Genomic DNA, 14,823 nt, shown 5'->3' with positions numbered 1-14,823 from the left:
CCGTGTGTCCGTGTGTCTGTGTGTGTATATAGCAGCATTAAAAGTGCCATTAGATTCTTGCGAAATTGTATGTTCACAAAGTAGTAGCCACACGTTGGCATTGAAAGTGTTAAGTTCTCAAAGGCATCCATTTTGTATATTACCCTCTTTTAGTTTGAATCTGCAGCAGTGTTGTAATGGATCTCAGCTGTACTACTGAGCTGTGTTGCCGTTGGAGGACTGTATGCCCTGAAACCAATTTGATGTTTATTCTACAAAATAAATCCCCCTTTCAAACAACTCGTGTGGTTCTTTAGGCTGAGCAGTACGGCAAGGGTCCCTCTCCTCCAGTTAGAGACAGCATACATGTGGTTACATGATACATGGATGAAGGCTTATTGTGACCTGTTCGACTCCTCGAGACCATCACTTTCAATTCAAACACAAAATGTCTCGTTTTCAATCGCTCGACAACACCCACAGTACAGAAATGTGCATTAATGATCAACAAAATGAGAATACGTTAAAAAAAAAAAAAAAAAGATGTAAAGCTGGTAGATTCGTATCTCAGAGGAACGGGAAATTAAAACAAGGTAAAGGCAATCATCTAAATAAAGCTGAATCAATAACGGATAACGACATAGAACGTCTGTACAGAACTGAAACACTATGGTTTAAAAAAACAACTGTACCGCTGAACCTCGTCTTCTTTAATATTAGCAACTTTGTAACTTTGATACACGTGCCGCTGACTCGTTACTTTGTCTTCTCAAGATGAAACACTTCACAATACATGTACATAAAACACTTTGGTACTTTCTAGAACATTATACGCTCCGAAAGAAAAAACAAAATCTCATTCCCAGTCTGACAGAGCCACCTGCTGGAGATATATAGATAATCGCTAATTGCTTTCAATACCTGTGTTTTTAACTTTGACTATAACATCAGGGGAGAGCGCGAACGCGATTGCAGCCCTGCTTGTAAATCTGCTTGTATGTGGTTTTATGTTGTCTAATTAAAGTGTTTGTCTGCCAAGATATGATTTAAGGGGCTTAGTGGTCAGGTGGTTAAAGAAAAGCTCTTGTTACCGGGAGGTTCCTGGTTCAATCCCAGCTCAGCCACTGGCTCATTGTGTGTGACCCTGTCCCTGAGCAAGTCCCTTAACCTCCTTGTGCTCCTTCCTTCAAATGAGATGTAAAACCCAGGTCCTATTGTAAGTGACTCAGCAGCAGCAGCAGCAGCAGCAGCAGCAGCAGTTGTGATGCACAGTTTATCTGTAAGTTGCTTTGAATAAAAAACATCAACTAAATAAATAAAACTGATAAGCTCGAAAATGATTTCCAATTATTTAAAATAAAAATAAAAACTTTGATACAGACACTGCTGAGTCTTTACTTTTAGTCTTGTCAATAAAAAATAACGAAACATGGAAATAGATGTGCAGGAACCACGTAGCTATTTATTTGACAGTCAGAAAGCTAAAAACATTGAGCTCCTTTTAAAGAAAACCTGACTCCCTGTGTGACGAAGCCGCCTGCCGGAGAGTTGTTGAACAACTAGTGAGTGAGTTCCTTCCTCCGACGGGTTCGTGTTTGTTTCTGTCTTTGACCATAGTTTCAGGGGAGAGCGCGAACGCAGTCCCCCACTACCAGAAATTATGCAGTCGAGATTCCCGCATTTGGGGAATTCGCAGGGGTCAGCACAGCCGGAGTGCAATGGCCGAGCCTCGCCCTGGGTGAACCACCTTCATGATCATGGTATCTCCCCTGCCAGGTAAGTATGAGTTGTACACATTGCGAGTCGTCACCCGTCCACAAGAGACATTTTTCAAAGAAACGGTGCCTACATCTGCAATTTAAAGAAACACTCTTTTCCTAATATAACATTTTCATTGTTATCATATCGCACTTTCCAGTCTGTTGGGTGTAATGGGTTCCTTCAGTTTTCAGTATAAGTATTTATAAATTGCATTCCCGTAATGCCTCTCGGTATATATTTGCATGCGCCTTTATCATTGGAGGACAAGATGCCAGGATTTACACAGGACGACGTCATTCGTGCAGCAGCATGTGAGATGTTCCGCAAAAGAAGCGACGGGTCTGTATACACGTCTGCGTAAACGAAATAAAAAAAAATGTAACAAATGTACGACTTTCAAAAAGAAAGCAAGCAAAACATTGGTCAAACATTTGTTAAGGTCACACATAATATAAATAAACTCGAACGAATGAACGGGTCACTAAATCCGTTCTTGGTTGATATGCTCGTTTTGTTCTCTTGTTTGGCACAATAATCTAAACACGCAGTTTGTGGCTTTAAAACATGTCTCGTTCTGTTACTATAATAAAAAGTACTTCATCAACTTTTATTTCTTTTTTTAATTCATTAAACTAACCATAACTAGCAAAACTCGTCAGTACTTTTGTCTTAACCCTGTTCACATTTGTTTGTATCGGACCGCTACTGGTAGTTTCGGCTTAGAATATAATACGATAACCCTTTCTGTCCTAACTCAGTTTTCAAAACCAGTAAAGGCTGATACAATACTTGTTCGTGTGTGGAATGGGACAATAAAAAAACAAAAAAAAGAAAACGATGTTTAGACTTACAGCTTCCAGGTTAGTAACATAAATAACAAGGGAAATAGCGCCCCCTGTCAAGCTGCAGAAAGAAAAGCTTACAGCACCTGGTATTCCCAGGCGGTCTCCCATCCAAGTACTAACCAGGCCCGACCTTGCTTAGCTTCCGAGATCAGACGAGATCGGGCGTTCTCAAGGTGGTATGGCCGTAAGCGAACGACAGTCTTGGTTTATCTCTTTCATAGTATTAAGTTAATATCATTCATGCAATGACAGGTTGGGGGAGGGATTTCCAGATCTCTAATTTGTCACAAACGTTAACATTTAAGCAGCTCTGGGCTCCACGTGTGCGGGCCCGTGTGTCCGTGTGTCTGTGTGTGTATATAGCAGCATTAAAAGTGCCATTAGATTCTTGCGAAATTGTATGTTCACAAAGTAGTAGCCACACGTTGGCATTGAAAGTGTTAAGTTCTCAAAGGCATCCATTTTGTATATTACCCTCTTTTAGTTTGAATCTGCAGCAGTGTTGTAATGGATCTCAGCTGTACTACTGAGCTGTGTTGCCGTTGGAGGACTGTATGCCCTGAAACCAATTTGATGTTTATTCTACAAAATAAATCCCCCTTTCAAACAACTCGTGTGGTTCTTTAGGCTGAGCAGTACGGCAAGGGTCCCTCTCCTCCAGTTAGAGACAGCATACATGTGGTTACATGATACATGGATGAAGGCTTATTGTGACCTGTTCGACTCCTCGAGACCATCACTTTCAATTCAAACACAAAATGTCTCGTTTTCAATCGCTCGACAACACCCACAGTACAGAAATGTGCATTAATGATCAACAAAATGAGAATACGTTAAAAAAATAAAAAAAAAGATGTAAAGCTGGTAGATTCGTATCTCAGAGGAACGGGAAATTAAAACAAGGTAAAGGCAATCATCTAAATAAAGCTGAATCAATAACGGATAACGACATAGAACGTCTGTACAGAACTGAAACACTATGTTTTAAAAAAACAACTGTACCGCTGAACCTCGTCTTCATTAATATTAGCAACTTTGTAACTTTGATACACGTGCCGCTGACTCGTTACTTTGTCTTCTCAAGATGAAACACTTCACAATACATGTACATAAAACACTTTGGTACTTTCTAGAACATTATACGCTCCGAAAGAAAAAACAAAATCTCATTCCCAGTCTGACAGAGCCACCTGCTGGAGATATATAGATAATCGCTAATTGCTTTCAATACCTGTGTTTTTAACTTTGACTATAACATCAGGGGAGAGCGCGAACGCGATTGCAGCCCTGCTTGTAAATCTGCTTGTATGTGGTTTTATGTTGTCTAATTAAAGTGTTTGTCTGCCAAGATATGATTTAAGGGGCTTAGTGGTCAGGTGGTTAAAGAAAAGCTCTTGTTACCGGGAGGTTCCTGGTTCAATCCCAGCTCAGCCACTGGCTCATTGTGTGTGACCCTGTCCCTGAGCAAGTCCCTTAACCTCCTTGTGCTCCTTCCTTCAAATGAGATGTAAAACCCAGGTCCTATTGTAAGTGACTCAGCAGCAGCAGCAGCAACAGTTGTGATGCACAGTTTATCTGTAAGTTGCTTTGAATAAAAAACATCAACTAAATAAATAAAACTGATAAGCTCGAAAATGATTTCCAATTATTTAAAATAAAAATAAAAACTTTGATACAGACACTGCTGAGTCTTTACTTTTAGTCTTGTCAATAAAAAATAACGAAACATGGAAATAGATGTGCAGGAACCACGTAGCTATTTATTTGACAGTCAGAAAGCTAAAAACATTGAGCTCCTTTTAAAGAAAACCTGACTCCCTGTGTGACGAAGCCGCCTGCCGGAGAGTTGTTGAACAACTAGTGAGTGAGTTCCTTCCTCCGACGGGTTCGTGTTTGTTTCTGTCTTTGACCATAGTTTCAGGGGAGAGCGCGAACGCAGTCCCCCACTACCAGAAATTATGCAGTCGAGATTCCCGCATTTGGGGAATTCGCAGGGGTCAGCACAGCCGGAGTGCAATGGCCGAGCCTCGCCCTGGGTGAACCACCTTCATGATCATGGTATCTCCCCTGCCAGGTAAGTATGAGTTGTACACATTGCGAGTCGTCACCCGTCCACAAGAGACATTTTTCAAAGAAACGGTGCCTACATCTGCAATTTAAAGAAACACTCTTTTCCTAATATAACATTTTCATTGTTATCATATCGCACTTTCCAGTCTGTTGGGTGTAATGGGTTCCTTCAGTTTTCAGTATAAGTATTTATAAATTGCATTCCCGTAATGCCTCTCGGTATATATTTGCATGCGCCTTTATCATTGGAGGACAAGATGCCAGGATTTACACAGGACGACGTCATTCGTGCAGCAGCATGTGAGATGTTCCGCAAAAGAAGCGACGGGTCTGTATACACGTCTGCGTAAACGAAATAAAAAAAAATGTAACAAATGTACGACTTTCAAAAAGAAAGCAAGCAAAACATTGGTCAAACATTTGTTAAGGTCACACATAATATAAATAAACTCGAACGAATGAACGGGTCACTAAATCCGTTCTTGGTTGATATGCTCGTTTTGTTCTCTTGTTTGGCACAATAATCTAAACACGCAGTTTGTGGCTTTAAAACATGTCTCGTTCTGTTACTATAATAAAAAGTACTTCATCAACTTTTATTTCTTTTTTTAATTCATTAAACTAACCATAACTAGCAAAACTCGTCAGTACTTTTGTCTTAACCCTGTTCACATTTGTTTGTATCGGACCGCTACTGGTAGTTTCGGCTTAGAATATAATACGATAACCCTTTCTGTCCTAACTCAGTTTTCAAAACCAGTAAAGGCTGATACAATACTTGTTCGTGTGTGGAATGGGACAATAAAAAAACAAAAAAAAGAAAACGATGTTTAGACTTACAGCTTCCAGGTTAGTAACATAAATAACAAGGGAAATAGCGCCCCCTGTCAAGCTGCAGAAAGAAAAGCTTACAGCACCTGGTATTCCCAGGCGGTCTCCCATCCAAGTACTAACCAGGCCCGACCTTGCTTAGCTTCCGAGATCAGACGAGATCGGGCGTTCTCAAGGTGGTATGGCCGTAAGCGAACGACAGTCTTGGTTTATCTCTTTCATAGTATTAAGTTAATATCATTCATGCAATGACAGGTTGGGGGAGGGATTTCCAGATCTCTAATTTGTCACAAACGTTAACATTTAAGCAGCTCTGGGCTCCACGTGTGCGGGCCCGTGTGTCCGTGTGTCTGTGTGTGTATATAGCAGCATTAAAAGTGCCATTAGATTCTTGCGAAATTGTATGTTCACAAAGTAGTAGCCACACGTTGGCATTGAAAGTGTTAAGTTCTCAAAGGCATCCATTTTGTATATTACCCTCTTTTAGTTTGAATCTGCAGCAGTGTTGTAATGGATCTCAGCTGTACTACTGAGCTGTGTTGCCGTTGGAGGACTGTATGCCCTGAAACCAATTTGATGTTTATTCTACAAAATAAATCCCCCTTTCAAACAACTCGTGTGGTTCTTTAGGCTGAGCAGTACGGCAAGGGTCCCTCTCCTCCAGTTAGAGACAGCATACATGTGGTTACATGATACATGGATGAAGGCTTATTGTGACCTGTTCGACTCCTCGAGACCATCACTTTCAATTCAAACACAAAATGTCTCGTTTTCAATCGCTCGACAACACCCACAGTACAGAAATGTGCATTAATGATCAACAAAATGAGAATACGTTAAAAAAATAAAAAAAAAGATGTAAAGCTGGTAGATTCGTATCTCAGAGGAACGGGAAATTAAAACAAGGTAAAGGCAATCATCTAAATAAAGCTGAATCAATAACGGATAACGACATAGAACGTCTGTACAGAACTGAAACACTATGTTTTAAAAAAACAACTGTACCGCTGAACCTCGTCTTCATTAATATTAGCAACTTTGTAACTTTGATACACGTGCCGCTGACTCGTTACTTTGTCTTCTCAAGATGAAACACTTCACAATACATGTACATAAAACACTTTGGTACTTTCTAGAACATTATACGCTCCGAAAGAAAAAACAAAATCTCATTCCCAGTCTGACAGAGCCACCTGCTGGAGATATATAGATAATCGCTAATTGCTTTCAATACCTGTGTTTTTAACTTTGACTATAACATCAGGGGAGAGCGCGAACGCGATTGCAGCCCTGCTTGTAAATCTGCTTGTATGTGGTTTTATGTTGTCTAATTAAAGTGTTTGTCTGCCAAGATATGATTTAAGGGGCTTAGTGGTCAGGTGGTTAAAGAAAAGCTCTTGTTACCGGGAGGTTCCTGGTTCAATCCCAGCTCAGCCACTGGCTCATTGTGTGTGACCCTGTCCCTGAGCAAGTCCCTTAACCTCCTTGTGCTCCTTCCTTCAAATGAGATGTAAAACCCAGGTCCTATTGTAAGTGACTCAGCAGCAGCAGCAGCAACAGTTGTGATGCACAGTTTATCTGTAAGTTGCTTTGAATAAAAAACATCAACTAAATAAATAAAACTGATAAGCTCGAAAATGATTTCCAATTATTTAAAATAAAAATAAAAACTTTGATACAGACACTGCTGAGTCTTTACTTTTAGTCTTGTCAATAAAAAATAACGAAACATGGAAATAGATGTGCAGGAACCACGTAGCTATTTATTTGACAGTCAGAAAGCTAAAAACATTGAGCTCCTTTTAAAGAAAACCTGACTCCCTGTGTGACGAAGCCGCCTGCCGGAGAGTTGTTGAACAACTAGTGAGTGAGTTCCTTCCTCCGACGGGTTCGTGTTTGTTTCTGTCTTTGACCATAGTTTCAGGGGAGAGCGCGAACGCAGTCCCCCACTACCAGAAATTATGCAGTCGAGATTCCCGCATTTGGGGAATTCGCAGGGGTCAGCACAGCCGGAGTGCAATGGCCGAGCCTCGCCCTGGGTGAACCACCTTCATGATCATGGTATCTCCCCTGCCAGGTAAGTATGAGTTGTACACATTGCGAGTCGTCACCCGTCCACAAGAGACATTTTTCAAAGAAACGGTGCCTACATCTGCAATTTAAAGAAACACTCTTTTCCTAATATAACATTTTCATTGTTATCATATCGCACTTTCCAGTCTGTTGGGTGTAATGGGTTCCTTCAGTTTTCAGTATAAGTATTTATAAATTGCATTCCCGTAATGCCTCTCGGTATATATTTGCATGCGCCTTTATCATTGGAGGACAAGATGCCAGGATTTACACAGGACGACGTCATTCGTGCAGCAGCATGTGAGATGTTCCGCAAAAGAAGCGACGGGTCTGTATACACGTCTGCGTAAACGAAATAAAAAAAAATGTAACAAATGTACGACTTTCAAAAAGAAAGCAAGCAAAACATTGGTCAAACATTTGTTAAGGTCACACATAATATAAATAAACTCGAACGAATGAACGGGTCACTAAATCCGTTCTTGGTTGATATGCTCGTTTTGTTCTCTTGTTTGGCACAATAATCTAAACACGCAGTTTGTGGCTTTAAAACATGTCTCGTTCTGTTACTATAATAAAAAGTACTTCATCAACTTTTATTTCTTTTTTTAATTCATTAAACTAACCATAACTAGCAAAACTCGTCAGTACTTTTGTCTTAACCCTGTTCACATTTGTTTGTATCGGACCGCTACTGGTAGTTTCGGCTTAGAATATAATACGATAACCCTTTCTGTCCTAACTCAGTTTTCAAAACCAGTAAAGGCTGATACAATACTTGTTCGTGTGTGGAATGGGACAATAAAAAAACAAAAAAAAGAAAACGATGTTTAGACTTACAGCTTCCAGGTTAGTAACATAAATAACAAGGGAAATAGCGCCCCCTGTCAAGCTGCAGAAAGAAAAGCTTACAGCACCTGGTATTCCCAGGCGGTCTCCCATCCAAGTACTAACCAGGCCCGACCTTGCTTAGCTTCCGAGATCAGACGAGATCGGGCGTTCTCAAGGTGGTATGGCCGTAAGCGAACGACAGTCTTGGTTTATCTCTTTCATAGTATTAAGTTAATATCATTCATGCAATGACAGGTTGGGGGAGGGATTTCCAGATCTCTAATTTGTCACAAACGTTAACATTTAAGCAGCTCTGGGCTCCACGTGTGCGGGCCCGTGTGTCCGTGTGTCTGTGTGTGTATATAGCAGCATTAAAAGTGCCATTAGATTCTTGCGAAATTGTATGTTCACAAAGTAGTAGCCACACGTTGGCATTGAAAGTGTTAAGTTCTCAAAGGCATCCATTTTGTATATTACCCTCTTTTAGTTTGAATCTGCAGCAGTGTTGTAATGGATCTCAGCTGTACTACTGAGCTGTGTTGCCGTTGGAGGACTGTATGCCCTGAAACCAATTTGATGTTTATTCTACAAAATAAATCCCCCTTTCAAACAACTCGTGTGGTTCTTTAGGCTGAGCAGTACGGCAAGGGTCCCTCTCCTCCAGTTAGAGACAGCATACATGTGGTTACATGATACATGGATGAAGGCTTATTGTGACCTGTTCGACTCCTCGAGACCATCACTTTCAATTCAAACACAAAATGTCTCGTTTTCAATCGCTCGACAACACCCACAGTACAGAAATGTGCATTAATGATCAACAAAATGAGAATACGTTAAAAAAAAAAAAAAAAAGATGTAAAGCTGGTAGATTCGTATCTCAGAGGAACGGGAAATTAAAACAAGGTAAAGGCAATCATCTAAATAAAGCTGAATCAATAACGGATAACGACATAGAACGTCTGTACAGAACTGAAACACTATGGTTTAAAAAAACAACTGTACCGCTGAACCTCGTCTTCTTTAATATTAGCAACTTTGTAACTTTGATACACGTGCCGCTGACTCGTTACTTTGTCTTCTCAAGATGAAACACTTCACAATACATGTACATAAAACACTTTGGTACTTTCTAGAACATTATACGCTCCGAAAGAAAAAACAAAATCTCATTCCCAGTCTGACAGAGCCACCTGCTGGAGATATATAGATAATCGCTAATTGCTTTCAATACCTGTGTTTTTAACTTTGACTATAACATCAGGGGAGAGCGCGAACGCGATTGCAGCCCTGCTTGTAAATCTGCTTGTATGTGGTTTTATGTTGTCTAATTAAAGTGTTTGTCTGCCAAGATATGATTTAAGGGGCTTAGTGGTCAGGTGGTTAAAGAAAAGCTCTTGTTACCGGGAGGTTCCTGGTTCAATCCCAGCTCAGCCACTGGCTCATTGTGTGTGACCCTGTCCCTGAGCAAGTCCCTTAACCTCCTTGTGCTCCTTCCTTCAAATGAGATGTAAAACCCAGGTCCTATTGTAAGTGACTCAGCAGCAGCAGCAGCAGCAGCAGCAGCAGCAGTTGTGATGCACAGTTTATCTGTAAGTTGCTTTGAATAAAAAACATCAACTAAATAAATAAAACTGATAAGCTCGAAAATGATTTCCAATTATTTAAAATAAAAATAAAAACTTTGATACAGACACTGCTGAGTCTTTACTTTTAGTCTTGTCAATAAAAAATAACGAAACATGGAAATAGATGTGCAGGAACCACGTAGCTATTTATTTGACAGTCAGAAAGCTAAAAACATTGAGCTCCTTTTAAAGAAAACCTGACTCCCTGTGTGACGAAGCCGCCTGCCGGAGAGTTGTTGAACAACTAGTGAGTGAGTTCCTTCCTCCGACGGGTTCGTGTTTGTTTCTGTCTTTGACCATAGTTTCAGGGGAGAGCGCGAACGCAGTCCCCCACTACCAGAAATTATGCAGTCGAGATTCCCGCATTTGGGGAATTCGCAGGGGTCAGCACAGCCGGAGTGCAATGGCCGAGCCTCGCCCTGGGTGAACCACCTTCATGATCATGGTATCTCCCCTGCCAGGTAAGTATGAGTTGTACACATTGCGAGTCGTCACCCGTCCACAAGAGACATTTTTCAAAGAAACGGTGCCTACATCTGCAATTTAAAGAAACACTCTTTTCCTAATATAACATTTTCATTGTTATCATATCGCACTTTCCAGTCTGTTGGGTGTAATGGGTTCCTTCAGTTTTCAGTATAAGTATTTATAAATTGCATTCCCGTAATGCCTCTCGGTATATATTTGCATGCGCCTTTATCATTGGAGGACAAGATGCCAGGATTTACACAGGACGACGTCATTCGTGCAGCAGCATGTGAGATGTTCCGCAAAAGAAGCGACGGGTCTGTATACACGTCTGCGTAAACGAAATAAAAAAAAATGTAACAAATGTACGACTTTCAAAAAGAAAGCAAGCAAAACATTGGTCAAACATTTGTTAAGGTCACACATAATATAAATAAACTCGAACGAATGAACGGGTCACTAAATCCGTTCTTGGTTGATATGCTCGTTTTGTTCTCTTGTTTGGCACAATAATCTAAACACGCAGTTTGTGGCTTTAAAACATGTCTCGTTCTGTTACTATAATAAAAAGTACTTCATCAACTTTTATTTCTTTTTTTAATTCATTAAACTAACCATAACTAGCAAAACTCGTCAGTACTTTTGTCTTAACCCTGTTCACATTTGTTTGTATCGGACCGCTACTGGTAGTTTCGGCTTAGAATATAATACGATAACCCTTTCTGTCCTAACTCAGTTTTCAAAACCAGTAAAGGCTGATACAATACTTGTTCGTGTGTGGAATGGGACAATAAAAAAACAAAAAAAAGAAAACGATGTTTAGACTTACAGCTTCCAGGTTAGTAACATAAATAACAAGGGAAATAGCGCCCCCTGTCAAGCTGCAGAAAGAAAAGCTTACAGCACCTGGTATTCCCAGGCGGTCTCCCATCCAAGTACTAACCAGGCCCGACCTTGCTTAGCTTCCGAGATCAGACGAGAGCGGGCGTTCTCAAGGTGGTATGGCCGTAAGCGAACGACAGTCTTGGTTTATCTCTTTCATAGTATTAAGTTAATATCATTCATGCAATGACAGGTTGGGGGAGGGATTTCCAGATCTCTAATTTGTCACAAACGTTAACATTTAAGCAGCTCTGGGCTCCACGTGTGCGGGCCCGTGTGTCCGTGTGTCTGTGTGTGTATATAGCAGCATTAAAAGTGCCATTAGATTCTTGCGAAATTGTATGTTCACAAAGTAGTAGCCACACGTTGGCATTGAAAGTGTTAAGTTCTCAAAGGCATCCATTTTGTATATTACCCTCTTTTAGTTTGAATCTGCAGCAGTGTTGTAATGGATCTCAGCTGTACTACTGAGCTGTGTTGCCGTTGGAGGACTGTATGCCCTGAAACCAATTTGATGTTTATTCTACAAAATAAATCCCCCTTTCAAACAACTCGTGTGGTTCTTTAGGCTGAGCAGTACGGCAAGGGTCCCTCTCCTCCAGTTAGAGACAGCATACATGTGGTTACATGATACATGGATGAAGGCTTATTGTGACCTGTTCGACTCCTCGAGACCATCACTTTCAATTCAAACACAAAATGTCTCGTTTTCAATCGCTCGACAACACCCACAGTACAGAAATGTGCATTAATGATCAACAAAATGAGAATACGTTAAAAAAAAAAAAAAAAAGATGTAAAGCTGGTAGATTCGTATCTCAGAGGAACGGGAAATTAAAACAAGGTAAAGGCAATCATCTAAATAAAGCTGAATCAATAACGGATAACGACATAGAACGTCTGTACAGAACTGAAACACTATGGTTTAAAAAAACAACTGTACCGCTGAACCTCGTCTTCTTTAATATTAGCAACTTTGTAACTTTGATACACGTGCCGCTGACTCGTTACTTTGTCTTCTCAAGATGAAACACTTCACAATACATGTACATAAAACACTTTGGTACTTTCTAGAACATTATACGCTCCGAAAGAAAAAACAAAATCTCATTCCCAGTCTGACAGAGCCACCTGCTGGAGATATATAGATAATCGCTAATTGCTTTCAATACCTGTGTTTTTAACTTTGACTATAACATCAGGGGAGAGCGCGAACGCGATTGCAGCCCTGCTTGTAAATCTGCTTGTATGTGGTTTTATGTTGTCTAATTAAAGTGTTTGTCTGCCAAGATATGATTTAAGGGGCTTAGTGGTCAGGTGGTTAAAGAAAAGCTCTTGTTACCGGGAGGTTCCTGGTTCAATCCCAGCTCAGCCACTGGCTCATTGTGTGTGACCCTGTCCCTGAGCAAGTCCCTTAACCTCCTTGTGCTCCTTCCTTCAAATGAGATGTAAAACCCAGGTCCTATTGTAAGTGACTCAGCAGCAGCAGCAGCAGCAGCAGCAGCAGCAGTTGTGATGCACAGTTTATCTGTAAGTTGCTTTGAATAAAAAACATCAACTAAATAAATAAAACTGATAAGCTCGAAAATGATTTCCAATTATTTAAAATAAAAATAAAAACTTTGATACAGACACTGCTGAGTCTTTACTTTTAGTCTTGTCAATAAAAAATAACGAAACATGGAAATAGATGTGCAGGAACCACGTAGCTATTTATTTGACAGTCAGAAAGCTAAAAACATTGAGCTCCTTTTAAAGAAAACCTGACTCCCTGTGTGACGAAGCCGCCTGCCGGAGAGTTGTTGAACAACTAGTGAGTGAGTTCCTTCCTCCGACGGGTTCGTGTTTGTTTCTGTCTTTGACCATAGTTTCAGGGGAGAGCGCGAACGCAGTCCCCCACTACCAGAAATTATGCAGTCGAGATTCCCGCATTTGGGGAATTCGCAGGGGTCAGCACAGCCGGAGTGCAATGGCCGAGCCTCGCCCTGGGTGAACCACCTTCATGATCATGGTATCTCCCCTGCCAGGTAAGTATGAGTTGTACACATTGCGAGTCGTCACCCGTCCACAAGAGACATTTTTCAAAGAAACGGTGCCTACATCTGCAATTTAAAGAAACACTCTTTTCCTAATATAACATTTTCATTGTTATCATATCGCACTTTCCAGTCTGTTGGGTGTAATGGGTTCCTTCAGTTTTCAGTATAAGTATTTATAAATTGCATTCCCGTAATGCCTCTCGGTATATATTTGCATGCGCCTTTATCATTGGAGGACAAGATGCCAGGATTTACACAGGACGACGTCATTCGTGCAGCAGCATGTGAGATGTTCCGCAAAAGAAGCGACGGGTCTGTATACACGTCTGCGTAAACGAAATAAAAAAAAATGTAACAAATGTACGACTTTCAAAAAGAAAGCAAGCAAAACATTGGTCAAACATTTGTTAAGGTCACACATAATATAAATAAACTCGAACGAATGAACGGGTCACTAAATCCGTTCTTGGTTGATATGCTCGTTTTGTTCTCTTGTTTGGCACAATAATCTAAACACGCAGTTTGTGGCTTTAAAACATGTCTCGTTCTGTTACTATAATAAAAAGTACTTCATCAACTTTTATTTCTTTTTTTAATTCATTAAACTAACCATAACTAGCAAAACTCGTCAGTACTTTTGTCTTAACCCTGTTCACATTTGTTTGTATCGGACCGCTACTGGTAGTTTCGGCTTAGAATATAATACGATAACCCTTTCTGTCCTAACTCAGTTTTCAAAACCAGTAAAGGCTGATACAATACTTGTTCGTGTGTGGAATGGGACAATAAAAAAACAAAAAAAAGAAAACGATGTTTAGACTTACAGCTTCCAGGTTAGTAACATAAATAACAAGGGAAATAGCGCCCCCTGTCAAGCTGCAGAAAGAAAAGCTTACAGCACCTGGTATTCCCAGGCGGTCTCCCATCCAAGTACTAACCAGGCCCGACCTTGCTTAGCTTCCGAGATCAGACGAGATCGGGCGTTCTCAAGGTGGTATGGCCGTAAGCGAACGACAGTCTTGGTTTATCTCTTTCATAGTATTAAGTTAATATCATTCATGCAATGACAGGTTGGGGGAGGGATTTCCAGATCTCTAATTTGTCACAAACGTTAACATTTAAGCAGCTCTGGGCTCCACGTGTGCGGGCCCGTGTGTCCGTGTGTCTGTGTGTGTATATAGCAGCATTAAAAGTGCCATTAGATTCTTGCGAAATTGTATGTTCACAAAGTAGTAGCCACACGTTGGCATTGAAAGTGTTAAGTTCTCAAAGGCATCCATTTTGTATATTACCCTCTTTTAGTTTGAATCTGCAGCAGTGTTGTAATGGATCTCAGCTGTACTACTGAGCTGTGTTGCCGTTGGAGGACTGTATGCCCTGAAACCAATTTGATGTTTATTCTACAAAATAAATCCC

General features: G+C 40.6%; 10 non-coding genes across 10 annotated transcripts; all 10 read right to left on the bottom strand.

The window, feature by feature from the left end:
- Window positions 1-1,599: 1,599 nt before the first annotated feature.
- On the bottom strand, window positions 1,600-1,763 carry LOC131707312 (U1 spliceosomal RNA). The gene has a single exon (XR_009311103.1). It is a non-coding gene; the product is annotated as a U1 spliceosomal RNA (small nuclear RNA).
- Window positions 1,764-2,656: 893 nt separating this feature from the next.
- On the bottom strand, window positions 2,657-2,775 carry LOC131706650 (5S ribosomal RNA). Its single transcript, XR_009310718.1, has one exon. It is a non-coding gene; the product is annotated as a 5S ribosomal RNA (ribosomal RNA).
- Window positions 2,776-4,503: 1,728 nt separating this feature from the next.
- Window positions 4,504-4,667, bottom strand: LOC131707311 (U1 spliceosomal RNA). The gene has a single exon (XR_009311102.1). It is a non-coding gene; the product is annotated as a U1 spliceosomal RNA (small nuclear RNA).
- Window positions 4,668-5,560: 893 nt separating this feature from the next.
- On the bottom strand, window positions 5,561-5,679 carry LOC131706649 (5S ribosomal RNA). Its single transcript, XR_009310717.1, has one exon. It is a non-coding gene; the product is annotated as a 5S ribosomal RNA (ribosomal RNA).
- A 1,728-nt stretch (window positions 5,680-7,407) lies between these two features.
- On the bottom strand, window positions 7,408-7,571 carry LOC131707310 (U1 spliceosomal RNA). The gene has a single exon (XR_009311100.1). It is a non-coding gene; the product is annotated as a U1 spliceosomal RNA (small nuclear RNA).
- An 893-nt stretch (window positions 7,572-8,464) lies between these two features.
- LOC131706645 (5S ribosomal RNA) lies at window positions 8,465-8,583 on the bottom strand. Its single transcript, XR_009310715.1, has one exon. It is a non-coding gene; the product is annotated as a 5S ribosomal RNA (ribosomal RNA).
- Window positions 8,584-10,323: 1,740 nt separating this feature from the next.
- On the bottom strand, window positions 10,324-10,487 carry LOC131707306 (U1 spliceosomal RNA). Its single transcript, XR_009311098.1, has one exon. It is a non-coding gene; the product is annotated as a U1 spliceosomal RNA (small nuclear RNA).
- An 893-nt stretch (window positions 10,488-11,380) lies between these two features.
- On the bottom strand, window positions 11,381-11,499 carry LOC131706822 (5S ribosomal RNA). Its single transcript, XR_009310828.1, has one exon. It is a non-coding gene; the product is annotated as a 5S ribosomal RNA (ribosomal RNA).
- A 1,740-nt stretch (window positions 11,500-13,239) lies between these two features.
- On the bottom strand, window positions 13,240-13,403 carry LOC131707305 (U1 spliceosomal RNA). Its single transcript, XR_009311095.1, has one exon. It is a non-coding gene; the product is annotated as a U1 spliceosomal RNA (small nuclear RNA).
- An 893-nt stretch (window positions 13,404-14,296) lies between these two features.
- Window positions 14,297-14,415, bottom strand: LOC131706643 (5S ribosomal RNA). The gene has a single exon (XR_009310714.1). It is a non-coding gene; the product is annotated as a 5S ribosomal RNA (ribosomal RNA).
- Between the last annotated feature and the right edge of the window lie 408 nt (window positions 14,416-14,823).

The sequence above is a fragment of the Acipenser ruthenus genome, chromosome 2 (assembly GCF_902713425.1).
Source record: "Acipenser ruthenus chromosome 2, fAciRut3.2 maternal haplotype, whole genome shotgun sequence".
In the NCBI taxonomy this organism is placed as follows: Eukaryota; Metazoa; Chordata; class Actinopteri; order Acipenseriformes; family Acipenseridae; genus Acipenser; species Acipenser ruthenus.
The sequence above is the reverse complement of the archived record's forward strand: the minus strand, read 5'-3'. Positions and strand labels throughout refer to the sequence as shown.